This window comes from Myotis nattereri, assembly GCF_964212035.1.
Source record: "Myotis nattereri genome assembly, chromosome: 1".
Lineage (NCBI taxonomy): Eukaryota > Metazoa > Chordata > Mammalia > Chiroptera > Vespertilionidae > Myotis > Myotis nattereri.
Window position 1 is genome coordinate 229,117,737 of NC_138075.1, and position 17,466 is coordinate 229,135,202.

The following is a 17,466-nucleotide window of genomic DNA, read 5'->3' on the forward strand; positions in this document are numbered from 1 at the left end:
GCGCTGTCCGGTCCGGTGCGCTGGCTGCTGGCTCTGGGCTGGAGGTGTGGCCGCTGCCACCGAGGACTGAGTGTTGAACCTCCTCTCACTAATTTAAAGTCAATGGCCACCTGTGGCTGGTGGCCAACACCAGGGGCCCGGCCCTGCCGAGGCATTGGGTGAGGTAATCAAATGTTGACCAAATAGAGCAGGCTAATTTTTAAGTTGATATTTTACATGGTCGCAAATGATAGAAATATCCAAAGGGCCCTTGGCTGGAAAAGGTTCCCCACCCCCGGCTGGACAGGGCTCCAGATCATTGCTGCTGGGAGTATTGGCCTCCTCTGGGAGTTTGTTACCAATTCAGCATTTCAGGGCCCCCCAAGACCTGCCAATTGCCATCATGATGCAGGATCCAGCAGACTGAGCCGCCCGGGCCCTGCAGGTGTGTGTGGAGGCTGAGCCCCTGGCCCTGCAGGTGTGTGTGGAGGCTGAGCCCCCCGGGCCCTGCAGGTGTGTGTGGAGGCTGAGCCCCCCGGGCCCTGCAGGTGTGTGTGGAGGCTGTTCCCTGGGCCTGCAGGTGTGTGTGGAGGCTGTTCCCTGGGCCTGCAGGTGTGTGTGGAGGCTGTTCCCTGGGCCTGCAGGTGTGTGTGGAGGCTGAGCCCCGGGCCTGCAGGTGTGTGTGGAGGCTGGCCCCCCCTGGGCCTGCAGGTGTGTGTGGAGGCTGAGGTTGAGAAAGGGCTGCCCATGGACCCTATGCACCTCCGAGCCTTTTCCTAGGCCATTTCCTCTTCCGGAAAACACTTCTCCCTCCCTGCTTCCCATTCTGCTCCTCGCCTCTGAGAGAAGCGAGGGAGACCCCAAGGCTCTGTGGCCCTGGAGCGGCAGTGGGAGGTGGGTGGTGGGCGGGCTGAGTTCTCGGGTCTGGTGGAGGCAGGGAGAAGGGAGCAGGAAGCTCACCCGCCCTCAGCTGCTGGGCTGTCGCCTCAGCCTCTCCCCCAGGGTGGTGTCCTCTCCCTCTCCCTCTCTCTTTCCTGATGAGGAATCTGACAGAGAGGTTAAGGCACTTGCCTTAGGCCACACGTGAAGGGCAGCACCAGAGCTGGACCCCAGGGCTGTGTGACAGCGATGGCCCAGGCCTGGGAGACGGGGGTCCCGGGGTGTCACAGCTCCAGGTGGGCCGCCTGCTGGACACTGAGGGGACCAGGCTGCAGGAAGGACTGGGAGTGGGCGGACCAGGGGTCTCCTAAGTCCAGGCACCCCAGGAGGAGACGCTGACCGGATCCTGGGGTCTCGAGCCTCTGTCCTGCTGACACTAATGCAGTGCAGAGCCCCGCGCCTGCCCCGCCCCGCGTGGGCGAGCCAGGACCGTGCAGAGCCGGGACGTGCAGAGCGGCGGCCAGGGCACCGCTCCACATGCAGCGCCGGCTTAACCTGACTTAACCTCTGGTCCTGGCTCTGTGGTCCTGGCCCCTCCCCCAGCCTGGGGTTCTCTGCCCAGGGCAGGGGGCCCAGCGGGGTTGCACTTCTCCTGAGTCACCTCCACAGGGCCCGCCTGCTGGGCTCGGAGGCTCTGGGGCGGGTTTGGAGCCCTGGGCGCTGTTCTTGGCAGGAATAAACCGCCCTTGGCTCCCTTTGCTCCAAAGGCAAACACTGCGTGGTCAGCCCGGCTCTGGGGGCCTTGCTGCCGCTGGGGCTGTGCGGGGAGGGGGCTGGTCAACAGAGCCTTTGCCTCAGGCTGGGCGGAGGGGGTGCCCTCGGTCCGCCTGGGGCTGGCAGGACTAGGCCCCCGATCACACCCACTTCCAGGCCTGGCCGGAGCCTGGGGGGCCAGATCTTCACAGGCCCCTCCCCCAGCACTGTGTCCCCCTCCCTCTCCTCCCCGTCCCCTCCCCCCTGCCTGCGTGGAGCTGCTTTCCCAGGGGCACCGCCTGCTGCGGGGCCCAGTACTGGCCGCCCCCGCCCCTCGCCCAGCACAGCAGGGTGACCCGCTCACTGCTGGGAGCGGGACCCAGGCCAGGCCTCAGCTCCCCTGCAGGCTGGCCTCAGCACAGGTCTGCTCCGAGGATGGTCACGAGACCGGTCACCTGGCAGCATGCCCAGCGAGCAGGCCGCCGAGGGGGGCTGGCTGGCTGCCTCCTGAGTTCCCCCGCCCCCTGTGGGCTCCGGACGGCTCTGTGCCCCCACCGCCTCCCTCCCTCCCGTTCTTGGCTGGAGCTGGAGTTGGGTTCTGTTACTTTATCCTTGGGTGTGAGGCCCCTGCCCACTCCGCCCACAGCCTGGAGGCAGGGGCCCAGGGTCCACAGGCTCCTTCACCCCTGTACCCCACACTGTCCCCAGGGATGGGTCCACTGGGAGGCAGAGCCCTAAGCCCAGAAACGCCTGCACCCAACGCCCTTGGGAAGCTGGGGGCATGGACTCGAATCCCAGGCGCTAGCTCAGGGATCAGCTGTGTCTGCAGGGGCTGCCTGGCGGCGGGGGGCGGGGCCAGCAGCAGCCTGGGCCCCTCCTGGTGACTGGCCACAGAGGTGAGCCTCCAGCAACCCTGAGGGCCCGCCCGATGACCTGTGCAGGCAGAGCCCCGGGGCCCCATGGCTGGCTGGAGGGAAGCCCGTCCCCGTGGCTGTGGCCATGCGTGCGCTGACCCTGACCCTGGGCTTGCGGTGGCGTGGACAGCAGCTCTGACGTGCTTCGGGCCATGTGCCCACAACGCAGTCCCATTTGCCAGCGGGTCCCAACACTGCTGTCACCCAGGGCCGGTGCTCCCACCCCCAGCCTCGGTTTGCTGGCCTGTGTAGTGGGGGGACAGGTGAGTTCTGAGTCCTGGGCCCACCATCTCTTTGGGGCCCGTTTCCCTCCGGCCCAGCGCTGCCCCGCCCCGCCCCCCCCCCCCCCCCCGCGTCCCTCATGGCGCTGAAGGCCCGGCTGCTAGTGGACCTCTGGGGCCCAGCCAGCCACCCTGGCCGATCAGGGGCAGCGGGGTTTCCATGGAAACGAGAAAACAGCACTCAGGTAAGTCAGGTTTGTAATCAGAACTCTCCTGAGCAAGGAAGCAGCAATGGGCGTGCCGCCCTAACACAGCCCTGAGCGCACTGGGTCTCCCCATCCTGCCCCCCCGGAAGGAGCTGGGGGGCAGGGGAGGGCACCTGGCCGCGAGCCTGTGCTCGTCGGGCGCCCCAAGTGACTGCCGGCAGCACGGTGAGGGCCGAGGTGTGACCACGGCTGCCCGGACAAGCGGCACTGGATGGGCGTGGTGCACGCTCGGCCGTGAACATCTGTGGATGAATGTGCGAGTGAGTGAGGGCGCCTGGGCCGTAGCACCCTCCTCCCCCTGCCCATCTCCACACCCCTCTCCCCTCCACCGAGTTAGCGGGGACGTCCGTGCGGGGGGCTGCGTGGTCCTGGGTGGGGTCCCTAGTGACACCTGCCGCCGTGTGACCTGTGACAGTCGCCTGCTCTGCCAGCAACCGTTTCCCCAGAGGCCTCGCTCCCCAGGCTGCTCAGCCCTGAGCGGGGCGGGTGCTCGGCTGTTGCTAGTCACCTGGGGGGGGGGGGGGGCTAAGAACAGCTGCCCACAGGGCACGGTGCGCGCACTGGGGGGCTGGCCGTCCACTTTAAATTCCTTATATCCGGGGGGGCCCACCAGGCCCGGGGGAGGCTCTGCCCCTCCCCCCACGCCGGGAGCAGAGGAGAAACCTGGCACTGGGAGGGGAGAGCGGCCTCCTGGGTGAGGAGGTGGCGCGGTTGTGTCCCACTGGGTCGCCAGCCTGCTGTGTGACGGGGCCGCCCTCTCTGGGCCTCGGGTGCACACAGGCAGGTGGCTCTAGGTCCTTCAGCTCAGGGCTCCCAGACCCCTGATGTCGACAGCCTATGGGGTCCCGGGAGGCGTGGCCGTCAGGAGGGTGTGGGGGTCGCACACAGTCTCCAGGTCAGGGTCTGCCCCCTGGGTGGGCGCTGCGAGGGGCAGCACCTCCTGGCTTTGCGGGGAGGGGGTCAGGGAGCGCGGCAGGGCTGCTGCAGGGCCCTGGGCTGGGGGCCCATGTGGTCCGTGTGCCCCTGGGGACGACGACGGGGCAGTCCTCTCAGCTCCCTCTGCAGGAGCCCCACAGACGAGCCTGCGGGAACCAGGCCCTCGACGTGGCACGCAGGGCCCGTGGGCGGTCCCCACACTCCCCTGCGGTGGCCCGAGCTCAGGGCCACGTCAGCAGCAGCCCCACGGCTGGAGGCCGCCTCTCCAGCTTCCACGAGGCACGACTTCTGGCCGTGAGGGAGGGCGTGCCTGGGCGCCGCTTTCTCTCTGGCCGAGAAGGAAGAGGGACTTCCAAGAACTGAGTTGGATTCAGGAATCTGCCTTGAAAACGCTCCCCAGGCCCTGGCCAAGGCCGGTCCACCCCGGCTGCCGTGGGCGGAGCGGACAGCCCGCGGGCTCCTGACCCGGGAGGGCTGGGGAGCGGGGCTCCAGGGGACAGTCCCCACAGCTCCTGGCAGCGGGTGCCCTCAGGCCATTTAACTTGTGCTCCCACCTGCAAAGGAGGGGGGACCCTCACCTCGTAGGGCACAGGGGAGCCCTGGGGCAGGTGCGCCTGCTCAGGGACGGCTGCTCCAGGCTCGAATGCTTTCTGCCCTTGCCCTGAGCGCAGGTGGGCTCTGCCCTGCTCTCCTTTCCGCCCCTAAGCCCCGTTTTCTGTCCGTGTTGTGCTCCCAGGGGCCCGGGTGCCCTCACCAGGAGACGGAAGGCAAAGGCGGGGAGCAGCGTGAGGGAGGGGCCCCGGGAGGAGACAGGAGCCGTCGCTGGGCCCCACGCAGCACTGCTTGCCCGTGTCAGGGCCGGCCCACCTGTGGGCGCGGGTGAGCGCCTGGACGCTCCAGGTGACCGCCCCGAACCGGGTCCTCAGAGGCAGGTCCGCAGAGCCAGCAGGACGGTGCAGCTACACCCATACAGGACAGTGGCTGGCGTGGTCACCCTGCTGAGTCGCCAGCAGGGCAGCGACCCTTGGGGAGCCCTTTCCTCGGGGCCTCAGTTTCTCCACCCGTGGAGCATCCTCAGAGCTCCTTCGGGGAGGAGCCAGGCTGGCAGGTGCGTGAGCCCAGGACACACGAGAGCAGGGGAGGCTGCAGCTGCAGGCCCGGGCAGTGGGATGTGCGTGGAAATACCCGAGTGGGACTCCAGGAATGTTCCCTCGAGGGGGGCTGACAGCAGGTGCTCACCCCTAGGCCCCTGCTCTTCCCTTCTTCTTGGCTGGGAGGCAGATGTGCTTGCTGGAGCTCCAGCAGCCACACTGTGACGCTGAAGACAGACCCCACGCACTGAGGATGGTGGAGCTGAAAGGGAGGTCTGGGTCCCCGCCGGCCTCACCCCTCCTGCTCTCCCACCCACTGGCCTCACCCCTCCTGCCTGTCCACCCGCTGGCCTCACCCCTCCCGCCTGCCCACCTGCCGGCCTCACCCCTCCCGCCTGCCCACCTGCCGGCCTCACCCCTCCCGCCTGCCCACCTGCCGGCCTCACCCCTCCCGCCTGCCCACCTGCCGGCCTCACCCCTCCTGCCTGCCCACCTGCCGGCCTCACCCCTCCCGCCTGCCCACCTGCCAGCCTCACCCCTCCCGCCCTCCCACCTGCCGGCCTCACCCCTCCTGCCTGCCCACCTGCCGGCCTCACCCCTCCTGCTCTCCCACCCGCCGGCCTCACCCCTCCTGCCTGTCCACCCGCTGGCCTCACCCCTCCCGCCCTCCCACCTGCCGGCCTCACCCCTCCCGCCTGCCCACCTGCCGGCCTCACCCCTCCCGCCTGCCCACCCGCTGTCCTCACCCCTCCCGCCCTCCCACCTGCCGGCCTCACCCCTCCCGCCTGCCCACCTGCTGGCATCCACCTGAGAGAGTGGCCGTGGGTCTGGCCCAGCCTCCTGGTTCTGTTTTCTGCGGTTTGCAGCCGTCTCCGATCCCACATGGCTCTGCCATCGAGGGGCCCAGCCGGACGCAGGGCACAGGTGCGAGGGGAAGCGAGGGAAGGAGGACGGGAGTTCCTGCTGGGGAAGCTGACTCGGCAGGTCTGGGTAAAGGGTTTCCTGTTTGGTAAGTGATCCTGTTAGCACAGAGCCTGCCAGTATCTCCAATATCGGGAATAGGCAGGTGTCGCTGCGGATTCCACAGGCGTGAGAGGGAAAGCAGGGAGTCGTGTGGGCAACTTCATGCCTGTGAGTCCAATAACTCGGCTGCAACGGACAAATTCCCTGAATACCAGGCTCACTGGAGAGGAGAAAGGTCATCTGAGTAGCCTTGCATCTGCTGGAGAAATTGAATTACTAAGTGAAAACCTCCCATAAAGAGAATTAGGTCCAGGTAGCGAAACTGGAAAATTCTACCAAAAATTCTGCCAGTTGCACCCAAACTCCTCTTGAAAATGAAGAGGAAGAAATAATTCTCAGCTCATTCTGTGAGGCCCACATCACCCTAGTACCAAACCCAACGGCATCCCGAGAAAGGAAAACCACACACCAATCTCTCTTATGAACAGAAGCACAAAGCTTTTGCGTAAAATTTTAGCAAATTGAAACCAATAATATGTAAATAGGATCATATATGTTGTCCAAGCCAGAGTTATCTCGGAATGCAAGGTTGGTTTAACATCTAAGGAACAGTGTTTGCCACTTTAAGAAGCTAAAAATGTAAAACCACAGGATCGTCTCAGAGGCAAAAAAAAAAAAACCCACAAAAATACTTTGACACAATCCAACGTCCATTTTTGATAAAAGCTCTCAGCACACCAGGACCGAAGGACTTCCTGCCGGCCGCTGGTGAAGGCACCTTCGCAGCCCCTGTCCGCGTCACACTTCGCGGAGAAACGCCTCAAAGACAGGCCCACGCCAGGACACATGCCCCACCCGGTCCTCTCAGCATCACGCTGGAGGCTGAGCCAGGCAGGAGGCGGGAGAGGGAAGAGGAGGCCTGCAGCGGAGATGAAATAACTCTGTTCACACCCCCAGGGCCGTCCTGCAGGAAGCCTGACGGGGTCTACAAGAAGTGGCTGGAACTGACGCCCCCTAAAGGCGTCCCCCAGCCCTGGCTGGAGGGAGTGGGGTTAGCACGCACTCTCCCCACCTGTGTCCTCCACAGGGGTCTTCCTAACCCCTCCCCACCTCCCAGGCTCCGGCCGCCAGCCCCATGGCCCCTGGTACACGGGCCTGCCCTGTGGGCAGCGAGCTGTGGGTGCAGGTGTCGCTTCCCGCCCTCGTCCATGCCCACACACAGTGTGGTCGCCCCTCCCCGCGGCCAGACCTCACTCGGACCAGCCCTGTGGATGGCGGTGGCCTCACCCTGGTGGCCGGCATTAGGGACCGTTACTGCCGCACGTCTGAGCCGTGTTCCTCTGAGTCCAGCCTTTGAAGTAAATGAAACTGAAGCTTTATCTCCGCTGCCCTCTGCCTGACTTCCTTGTCCGCTGGCTCCGCCCTCGGGAGGCCAAGATGATGCGTGAAGACGTCCTCACTCCCTCGGGCGCCCGCACAGGTCGCGTGGGGCGGTGCTATCAGGGTCCCCCTTTTGCTGACGAGGAAACTGAGGCACAGAGAGATGGTGAGTGAATGAGTGGACACACGAGTGGCAGGAAGGACAGTACCCCCAAAGCCCGGGCCCTTCGGATGAGCTACCCGGCCTTTGGCATGAGGAGAGGAGGTGGGGCAGTACCGGATGCCAGGTCTCTGTCCCCTCCCACCCTGTCCCTTCACAGGCTGGACCCTGAGAGGGCACGGGAGTCTTTCTATTTTTCCAATGGTTTTTCTTTTTTTTACAGGGAGTGGAAGGGAGGGAAAGAAGGAGCAGAGAGGGAGCGAGCAACATCGATGTGAGAGAGACACATCGATCGGTTGCCTCCTGCACACACCCCGACCCGGCCGGGATCGGGCCTGCAACCCAGGCACATGCCCTTGACCGGGAATTGAACCCAGACCGTTCCTACCTCAAGTTGACGCTCTAACCACTGAGCCACTGGCCCGGGCAAAGGCATCTTGTTGAGGGTCTGGTGGGCTTTGAACACGTCATCTTTCCCGGTTAGGCCTTTAGTGCCGGAGAGGAAGTCGGGGACCTGGGCCCCCATCTGAACCTGCTCCCTGTGTCCCTGGTGGGTGACCAGCCGGTCCCCAGCCACCCCCGCCCAGCAGCCCAGCCTCTGGCCGGCTAAGGGCTGCCACGCGGCTGGAGAGCGCAGCGGCCGGAATGCAGCGAGGTGCCCGGCCATCTGGAGAAGTCCTCTCCCGGCTGGCCGCGGCGCGCAGCGGGGCGGGATGGTTCCGGCCACGTCCAGGCTGCTGGCTCTTCCCGGCACAGTTCTCCCTTCACCGGGGCTGGCAGCCCTCCGCTTGCCCCGCTCAGCAGGCACGACACCCCATGGGCAGGCTCGGCTTCTGCCCCCAGGGAGCGCTCGGTCAGTGGGGGTCGGGGCAGACAGGAAAGAGATGGCTGTAAGATCCGCTCTCAGTCCTTCTAGCGCAGGAAGCGTGTAAAGGTCACCGGTGTGACACTGGCTTTATAGACAAGGAAACAGTTAAGGCGAGTTTAGGAAATTGCCCAAAGGTCCCGCAGCTGAAAGGGAGGGATTTTAACCTTTGATGCCTGACCCCCATGTGTCGGATTGTGTTTCCGGGTGTTTCTCTGTGACGGGAGCCACCAGCCCCAGGCCTGGCACCAGAGAAGCCTGCCCGGAGCAGGGGGCACCCAGCTGGCGTGAGGGTGAACAGGAGTGGCCAGGGGAGGCCCGAGCCAGGTAGCGGGTCTCGGCTTCCTTTGCGATTCAGTGTGGGAAGGGCAGGAGCTCTGACACGCGGCCAGTGAAGACGCTAGAACCCGCTCACCCAGGCCCACACCGGCCTCGGCCAGAGACCTGACCCGTGAGCCCCCACATGTGGGGGTGCCCAGGAGGCTGTCTCATGGTCTCGGGTTAGAGAGGGGTTCCTGGGCCAATCGCAAGGGAAGCCATTTACCCGCACGGGCCGAGAGCAAGCTCAGGAGGGTCGGGAAGGAAGGACGGGCACCTGGGCCACGGAGCCGGAGCCAGTGGGCTGCAGACTTCACGCTCACCCGCGTACTCTGCTCCTCCCACGCTCACATTCGCGCCCAGGTTTGGGGAGACGGGCTGCCTGGGACCCGGCCCCTCCCTCGAGGGCTCCTCCTGGGGTCCTGGATGCTCCAGAGCTGAGCGGCGCCTGGGGGTGCCTGGGGGGCTGTCCCACGGCACGCGCAGAAACGAAGAGCAAGAGGCTGGAGACACTTACGGCCTCTCTCAGGCACCTGGTCACACCAGCTCCCGCGGCCACTCTCAAGGGACACAGAACACACACGGTCCCACCCAGTCAGGCCACCTTTGGGCCTGAGGTGGATGGTTCTTCCCCACAGACAGCCTGACCAGTGCTGAGGGAAGTAACCCTGCCCCAGGAGGTGAGGGTAGTCAGGAGGGCTTCCTGGGGGAGGTGTCCCTGAGGTGACATGAGCCTCAGACTCTGTCTCCATGGAGGCCCTGGGGGGTGCCGGGGGGAGGGTGACAGAGGCAGAGAGCAGGCCTCGCTGAGCCAGGCGTTTCCGGGCCCTGGAGCCACGGAGAGGAAGGCGCCCGTTGGGCCAGAGGAAGATGCGTTCGAGGCGGCTCAGGAATGTGCTGCTCAGCAAATGTTTCTGGAAGAGGTCAGCGGGGCACCTGCGGAATCTCAGATATTCCAGCTTCAGAGGTTTGTGTTCCAGCCTGTGAGGCCAGGAAGCAGATTCCCCAGGCGAGGCGCTGGCTCCAGGGCAGAAGTGGGGGGGGGGGGGGCGGGGGAGGGGAGAAGGAAAGGAGGGGGAGGGGGAAGGGTAGGTGCATGAGGAGCGGGTTGCAGCCAGGCTCATGGCAAAACACATGGGCGGGCGTCCTGGCTCTGCCCCTCCCTCCCTGTGGCTGCCCCTGTGTGGGGAGGGCTGCAGTCCTGAACCCTGGCACCCAGGAGGCACCCTGACACCCAAGAGGCACCCTGGTACCCAGCAGGCGCCCTGGTACCCAGGAGGCGCCCTGGTACCCAGCAGGCGCCCTGGTACCCAGGAGGCGCCCTGGCACCCAGGAGGTGCCCTGAAACCCAGGGGGCACCCTGGCACCCAGGAGGCGCCCTGCAGGGGTCTGCTGCCTGGACGATAAGCCACATCCCCGTGACTCAGCATCCCCTCGAGATGCACTCCCTCAGACAACATGTAACGAAGGGTCGATTTAAAAACATGTTTATTGTTTTCTGAGAGGAAGCGAGAGGGAGAGAGAAGCATCAGTGATGAGAGAACCATCAATTGGCTGCCTCCTGCTTGCCCCCCACTGGGGATCGAGCCCACAACCCAGGCTCTGCCCTGACTCCCGGTTCCTAGGTTGACGCTCCACCCCTGAGCCACGCCCACGGGCTTCCACCCTTTCCTAATCCGGGGTTCCCAGGAGGTCTTCCTCAGAATCCAGGCTTAGAAAATGTCTTGTTCTTCATGCTGATATGTTTTATTGTTTCAATGATCATACTGGCCACACGCCTTTTGGTGTCCAGTGTTGTGAGTTCAAACACGTGTGTAGATGTGTGCAAGCACACCGCATGCGAGCCGTCCAGAGCAGCCCAGCCACCAGGGCGCCCCTCTCGCTCCGGGGGCCCCTCTCCAGCCTTGACCCCCTAACCCCTGGCGACCGGCCCTGCTCTGCGTGCCAGGGTTTTGCTTTTCCAGAAGGTCACCTAACGGAAGGACGACATCGGAACTCTGACGGAGACGGTGAAGGAACTGCTAGGAAGGCGCAGGCGGACGGCGGGCCCTGGAGCGCGAGGCCGTGCCAGGGCCGGCCCTTTGCATCGCTGGGTGGCGCTCTGTCACGTGGTCACACGGATGTAGCCCCATCCGTTCATCTGTTCGCCCAGGGGAGGACATTTGGATCGTCTCAAGTTTATGTCTTCTGCCAGCTTTGGGGAGTGTTCAGCCACTGCCTCTTCATGTATGTTTTGTTCCGCACCGGCCTCTGCTCCGGCTCCGGGAAGCCAATGGCGCCAACATGGGGCCAGTTCTCGCTTCCCCGCTGGTCCGGGAAACGTCGCTCACGTCTTCGTTACTTTCGAAATCGCGTTGTTTGTTGAGATGTAATTCACTTACCATAAAAGGTCCCAGTTCAAATCTGCAGCCCAGGGGTTCCAGCATGTTCGCCAGGAGCGGCATCACCGTGGGCAACTCCAGGCGCTTCGATCCCCCCAAAGGGAAGCCCTCACCTGCCAGCCCCGCCCCGCAGCCTCCAACCTGCCTTCAGCCTCTACCGATCTGCCTGTTACGGACGTTTCATAGCAAGGAAAGCACGTGCCCTGCACGCTCCTGTGTCTGATTTCACTCAGCACCATGCCTTCAAGGACCGCCCCCGGGGTAGCAGGTGTCCTGTGCCACTGCTCTTCGTGGCTGAGGAGTATTCCGTCGTGTGCATGCACCACACTTAACCACCATTCACTAGTCCATGGGCATTTGGCTTGTTTCCACGTGGGGGCTGTGATTAACAATCTGCTATGGACATTTGTGTGCAAGTTCTTGTGTGGCGTGTGTTTTCAGGTCTTAAACTAAATTATACACCTAGGAGTGCAGTTTCTGGGTCACATAGGAACTCTATTGTTTTTAGGAATCTCCATACTGTTTTCCATAGTGGCGGCACCATTGTGCGTTCCCACGGCAGTGCCCACGGCTCCCTTCTCTCCGCCTCCTCGCCGGCGCTGGCTGTTTCTGTTTGGTGGCAGCCATCCCCGTGGGTGAGGAGTGGTGTCTCCTGTGGCTTTGGTTTGCAGTCCTTGGTGGTCAGTGGTGCTGAGCATCTTTTCATGGACCTGTTTGCCATCTGAACATCGTGTTGGAAAATGCCTATTCAGAGCCTTTGTTCATTTTATCCTTTTATTGTTATACTAGAGCAGGGGTCCTCAAACTTTCTAAACAGGGGGCCAGTTCACTGTCCCTCAGACTGTTGGAGGGCCAGATTATAGTTTAAAAAAAAAACTATGAACAAATTCCTACGCACACTGCACATATCTTATTTTGAAGTAAAAAAAACAAAACGGGAACAAATACAATATTTGTATTTGCATGTGGCCCATGGGCCGTAGTTTGAGGACCCCTGTACTAGAGGCCTGGTGCACAAAATTTGTGCACTGGGAGGAGGAGGAGAAGGGGGGCCTCAGCCAGGCCTGCCTGGGGTCCAGGACGTCTCAGGGGATGTCCGCCTGCCAGCTTAGGCCCAATTCCCCCAAGGATCCGGCCTAAGCCGGCAGTAAGACATCCCTCTCGCAGTTCGGGGCTCTCTCAGTCAGAGAGCCCTCACTCCTTACTGCCCACCTGCAGCAGAGGTGGGAGCAGCTCCTGCCACCGCCGCTGCGTTTGCCAGCTGTGAGCCCGGCTTCTGGCTGAGCGGCTCTCCCCCTGTGGGAGCACACTGACCACCAGGGGGCAGCTCCTGCATTGAGCGTCTGCCCCCTAGTGGTCAGTGCGTGTCACAGCAATCGGTCGTTCTGGCAGTTGTTCCACTGTTCGGTCGATTTACACATTAGGGTTTTATTATATAGGATTCTAGATACTATGCCCTCATCAGATTTATGATTTGAAAATATTTCATCTCATTCTGAGTGTTCTTTTCACTTTCCTGAGCAAGTTCATTGCAACAAAAGTATTTAATTTGGATGAAGTCCTATTTATTTTTTCTTTTATTGCTCATGCTTTTGATTTCATATGTGAGGAACTGTTGCCAAGTCTAAGTTCACAAAACCTTACACCTGTGTTTCCTTCTAGGAGCTTTATAGCTTTAGCTTTTACACTGAGATAGGTCTTTGAGTTCATGTTGGGTTAGTTTTGTATATGGTGTGAGGTAGGGATCCACATTTCTTATTTTCTTCATGTGGATAGCCAATAGTTCCTGCTCTGTTTGTTCACCAGGCTGGTCCCCATGAACGGTCTTGGTCCTTGTAGAAAATCAATTGGCCATAACAGTGTCGGTTTACTTCTGGTTCTCAGTTCTTCTCCATTGGTCCACGTTTCTCCTCACAGCAGAACCACCCTGTCTTGCTGACTTCAGCTTCGTGGTAAGTTCTGAAACCAGGAAGTGTCTGTCCTCCAACTTTGTTCTTCTTTTTCAAGGTGGTCTTGGCTGTTTGGGCCCCCTTTCCACTTCACATGGATTTTAAGGCCAGTGCATCCATTTCTGCTGGACAGGCCACTGGAATTCTGACAGAGACTGCGTGAGAGCTGTAAATCGTCTTGGGTGGTTTTGCCATCCTGATGAAATGTTAGGTCTCACAGTCCCTGAACCCAAAATGCCTTTCCACTTTATTTGGGGATTTACTTTCTTTCAACATTATTTTGTAGTTTTTGGCGTACAAGTCTTGTATATCTTTGGTTAAATTTATTCTTCAGGATTTTTTTGTTTGTTTTTTCTGATGCTATTGTGAATTTTCTTAATTCTACCTTAGGATTGTCTGGGGCTAGTGTTTGACCTTGGAATTGTCCCTGGCTAGTGTATGACCTTGGGACTGTCTGGGGCTAGTGTATGAGAATGCGGCTCAGTTTTGCGTGTGGATCCTGTATCCCACCTCTTTACCAGCTTGTTTATCAGCTCTAGATCGTGCCATGACCGCTGAGTTTGGTTTGTATCTTCCTTTCCCTTAAGGATCAGTCCCGGGCCCTGAGCTGGGGGAGGGGAGGGGAGAGAAGGGGGAGTTACCCAGCCTGAAAGATCTTTCTCTCTCTAGCTCCCTCTGCTCGCCCTGCACAGCTCCCCCCCCCTGGGGTCACTCCAGTGTGGTACCTGCACAGGCGAAGGCTAGGCGCAAGGTGAGAGGCGACGCCTTCCAGGGGCAGACCCGCCCGCTAGAGTCTCAGCCGCACAGAGTCAGCGCCTGAGGAGGGGTGACCATTGCAGGGACCGACCTGGTTCAGAACGTTGGGGCGCAGAGCACCCTCCCGCCACGCCACGAGGGGGGAGAGAGAACGCGGCTACTACAAAGAGACCTCGGCGCACTTGCACCCCGCGCCCTCCCACCTAGATTCAGCCCCGGGCCGCTCTGCGCCTGGGCGGGGCCCCGCGAGCGCCTTCAGCACCCGGGACAGCGCCGCGGGCGGTGGAGAGCGCGCGGCCTCTGCGCTCCACGCCCCGGGCGGCTCCCAGCCCCGCAGCGCACGGCGCTCGGCCCGGACGCCTGGGACCCTGTGCTCGCAGCCGCTCCCCGCGCTGCTCCGGACTCTGCCTGCTGGCTCCGCGTCTCGGAGACTCCACGGCGCCTCCCCTGCCCGCTCCCGGAGCCGAGCCCTGGGCGAGGGCCCCGCTGCCACTGCCCAGCGGGCACCGGGAGAGCTGCTGGCTGTCGCTCTGGTGCTGGAGTCGCCGCTGTCCAACGCGCCGGTGCTGCTCTGCTGCGCGTGCTCCGGAGTCTTCCTGATGAACCTGTCGCTGCCCACCTGCTCCTGTGGCGCCGGACACCCCTTCACCTGCGCCGTGTGCCAAGGGCCCATCAGCGGTCGGTCACTGGACCCTCCTGGCGCCCTCTGCAAGCCAAGCAGGCCCGGTGGCCGGCGGTGGATTTCCCGTTGCCTTGTGCCCAGCGCTTGTGGCCACGGGCAGACTGTCGCCGGCCTTCGCGTTTGCCGAGGTCGCCTGCTCAGGTCTTGGCTACGACAGGCCTTCCTGTCCTGCCCCCTGTGCCCGCGCCTGAGCCGCAGTGCCCGCGTTTCACCGCCTTCCCCACCGCACTCCGGGCGGGCTTCTGCCTGCGGATCTCGGAGCTCAGTTCCGCTCCTTCACGGCGCTGCGGGTGGCGCATGGAGGGTGTCACATGCAGGCGCTCCCCAGGCCTCTGGTTCACGGTCCCGAGAGGGACAAGAGCATTACAACTGCAGGCAGAGCCCAGGGGGCGTCGGGGGCAGCGGCCAGGGGGGTGGGCCTCCCTCCCCAGCTCAGCCGCTCGCCCAGCCCTGGGGGAGCAAGAGGGCTGCTCCCCTTGGCCACAGCAGTGTCCTCAGGGGCCCTAGTGGTTGAGGGGCCACTGCCACTGTTGCCAGTGGACCGGGGACCGCCTCTGGGACTGTGCACATCCGTCTTACGTCATCGTTCAAGGCAAGGAGGTGCCAGCATGTCACAGGCCTGCCACGGGGGAGCTTGTGGAGGGTGGTGAGCAAATGCATGCGTGACACAGTCCCTCCTCCGTCCTGCCAGCCAGGCTGAGCCCTGCGGGTGCAGGGCGGGCGTGATCGGGGCCAGCAGGGGCGGGGGGGCCTCTGAGGGGCCCCGTGGATCCCACCCAAGGTCTGGGTGAGAGGGTGCACACCCGTCAGTATCCCTGTCTGTCCGTCCTTCCAGCTGCGGGTGCTGTTTGGCTGCTTTGGGCTGATTCTTTAATGGCCCCTGCCGCTGCCCCCGCGCCGCAGGGCATATGTCAGTGGTTATAAGATGTGATTCAAATACAATAAATTATTGCTAGGCCTGGGAACTAGGCATGTGTGGTAGGAAGTGGTTTTTAAAAAGTTAAACAAAAAGATACAACCCCCCAAGCAGTTCAATGGAAGTGTCCTTCCCGCCCAGGGCGTGGCTCCTGGTGTGAGACTGAGGTGACGTCACTGCCTGGCTCCTGGGGGCAGGGGGGACCGGGAGCCCGGCTCCTCTGGGCGCCCCCGTGCTCGCCAATCAGGGCGTGGTCTCCCTTGTCCGGAACCCGGAGCCGGGCTGTGACACTCCTTCCTGGGGGGGGGGGGTGCCTGTGCCAGGCTGGGCCCTGAGCCAGCACAGCCTTGCCATGTGCAAGTCCACGCTCCCAGCCTGAATCCATTCCTGGGCGCGCGTACCCGTCCTGCGGACAGTGCCACAGGGGTAAGGAGACACTTTTGTGAGGTGGTGACTGTTCCTCTTCCATTTTGCCCTCTGAAGCCTCCACGAATTTTCTAGAAGACCACCCAGGCCCCCTGCCCAGGGAGGTGCTGCGAGTTGTGTCTGCACTGGGCATTCTAGAACACTCCCTGCCACCACTGTGGCTCCCCCTCCGTGGTGGCTGTTCGCTTTTTTTAATTTGAAAGATACTCATTTAAAAATTTTTAAAATATATCTTATTGATTTTTTACAGAGAGGAAGGGAGAAGGATAGAGAGTTAGAAACATCAATGAGAGAGAAACATCGATCAGCTGCCTCCTGCACACGCCCTACTGGGGATGTGTCCGCAACCCAGGTACATGCCCTTGACCGGGATCGAACCTGGGACCCTTCAGTCCGCAGGCCGACGCTCTATCCACTGAGCCAAACCGGTCAGGGCTGAAAGCTACCTTTCATGTGAACTTAAATGTCTTGCAAAACAGCGCGGTGTCCCAAGGGCTTCCTGAGCCAGTAAACATTGACTCAAAGGGTCTCGGCTTCTGTGCGAAGGGACGTGCTGGCTTAGCCTGAGCCCGAAGCCGGCTGTGCCGTTGCTGGAAAGCGAGGCCCGCTGAGCTCCCCGGATGAGCAGACCAGGCCTGCCCGTGTGCAGGGGGCTCCCTCGCTCCCGCTGCCTCAGCGCAGCCAGCAGCACCAGTGTGGCTCCCAGCGGGCTGCGTGGCTGGCACGGTCTCTGCGGTGCCGGGCGGGGCGGGGCACGGCCTGCGGTGGGGAGCGCGTGGATGAATTGCACACGGCGCAGTGACAGGGTGCTTTGCCGTGAATGTGTGGCTGGTCCACGGGCAGCAACTGTGAGCTCATCGCCCGGCCCCCCGAGTGGCTCCGGTCCGCTGGCTTCTGCGGGTCACCTGCCCCCTGACCTTGCAGGTCTGGCTTCAGGCTGGTCCTGTCGTGGCCCATTACCCGGTGGGCTGGCTGGAGGGGTGGGGGTTGGCGAGAGGGGAGGACTCGCACACCTGGGGCCTTGGGGAGGGTGAGCCGCCTGTGACTCGCCCTCTGGGCCAAGCAGCGGGTGGGAGGCTGCTCCTTCCGGCTTCGCTGGGGAGGGCACAGGGGGCCCTAGCGGGGCGACCAGGCCCTTCTCACTAGGCCTTAGAGTGAACCACAGCCAGCACTGACCCTCCCATTGCATCTAGAATGCGCCTGCTGAAAGCCGTGTGGGTATTGTGGGTGCCACTCAGCAAAACACCCCAAAGAGGCTGTAACTGGGGCTCAGAGCCCGACCCCGGCAGGAGGGGCAGGTAGGGGACACCCGTCTCCGCCTGGGCACACGGGAGGGACGCCTGAATTTCCCTCCCAGCGAGGGCCGGAGACCTCAGGCAGGCCCAGGGGCAGTGCCCGGAGGCTGGAGAGCCCAGGGCTCGGGGAGGACGCAGCTGCGGTGCAGGCGGGCGGAGGGCAGCGTGGGTCCCGGACGCCCGACCTCAGAGGCGCTGAGATGGCAGCTGGCGTCCAGGAGGCGCCCAGGAGGGCCGAAGCCCTTCCCCTCCACCTTCTCCACAGCAGGTCCCGTCGCCGCACCCGCCTGGGGCTGAGTGGCAGCTGCCGGCACAGCTGGTAAAGGGAGCCCACGA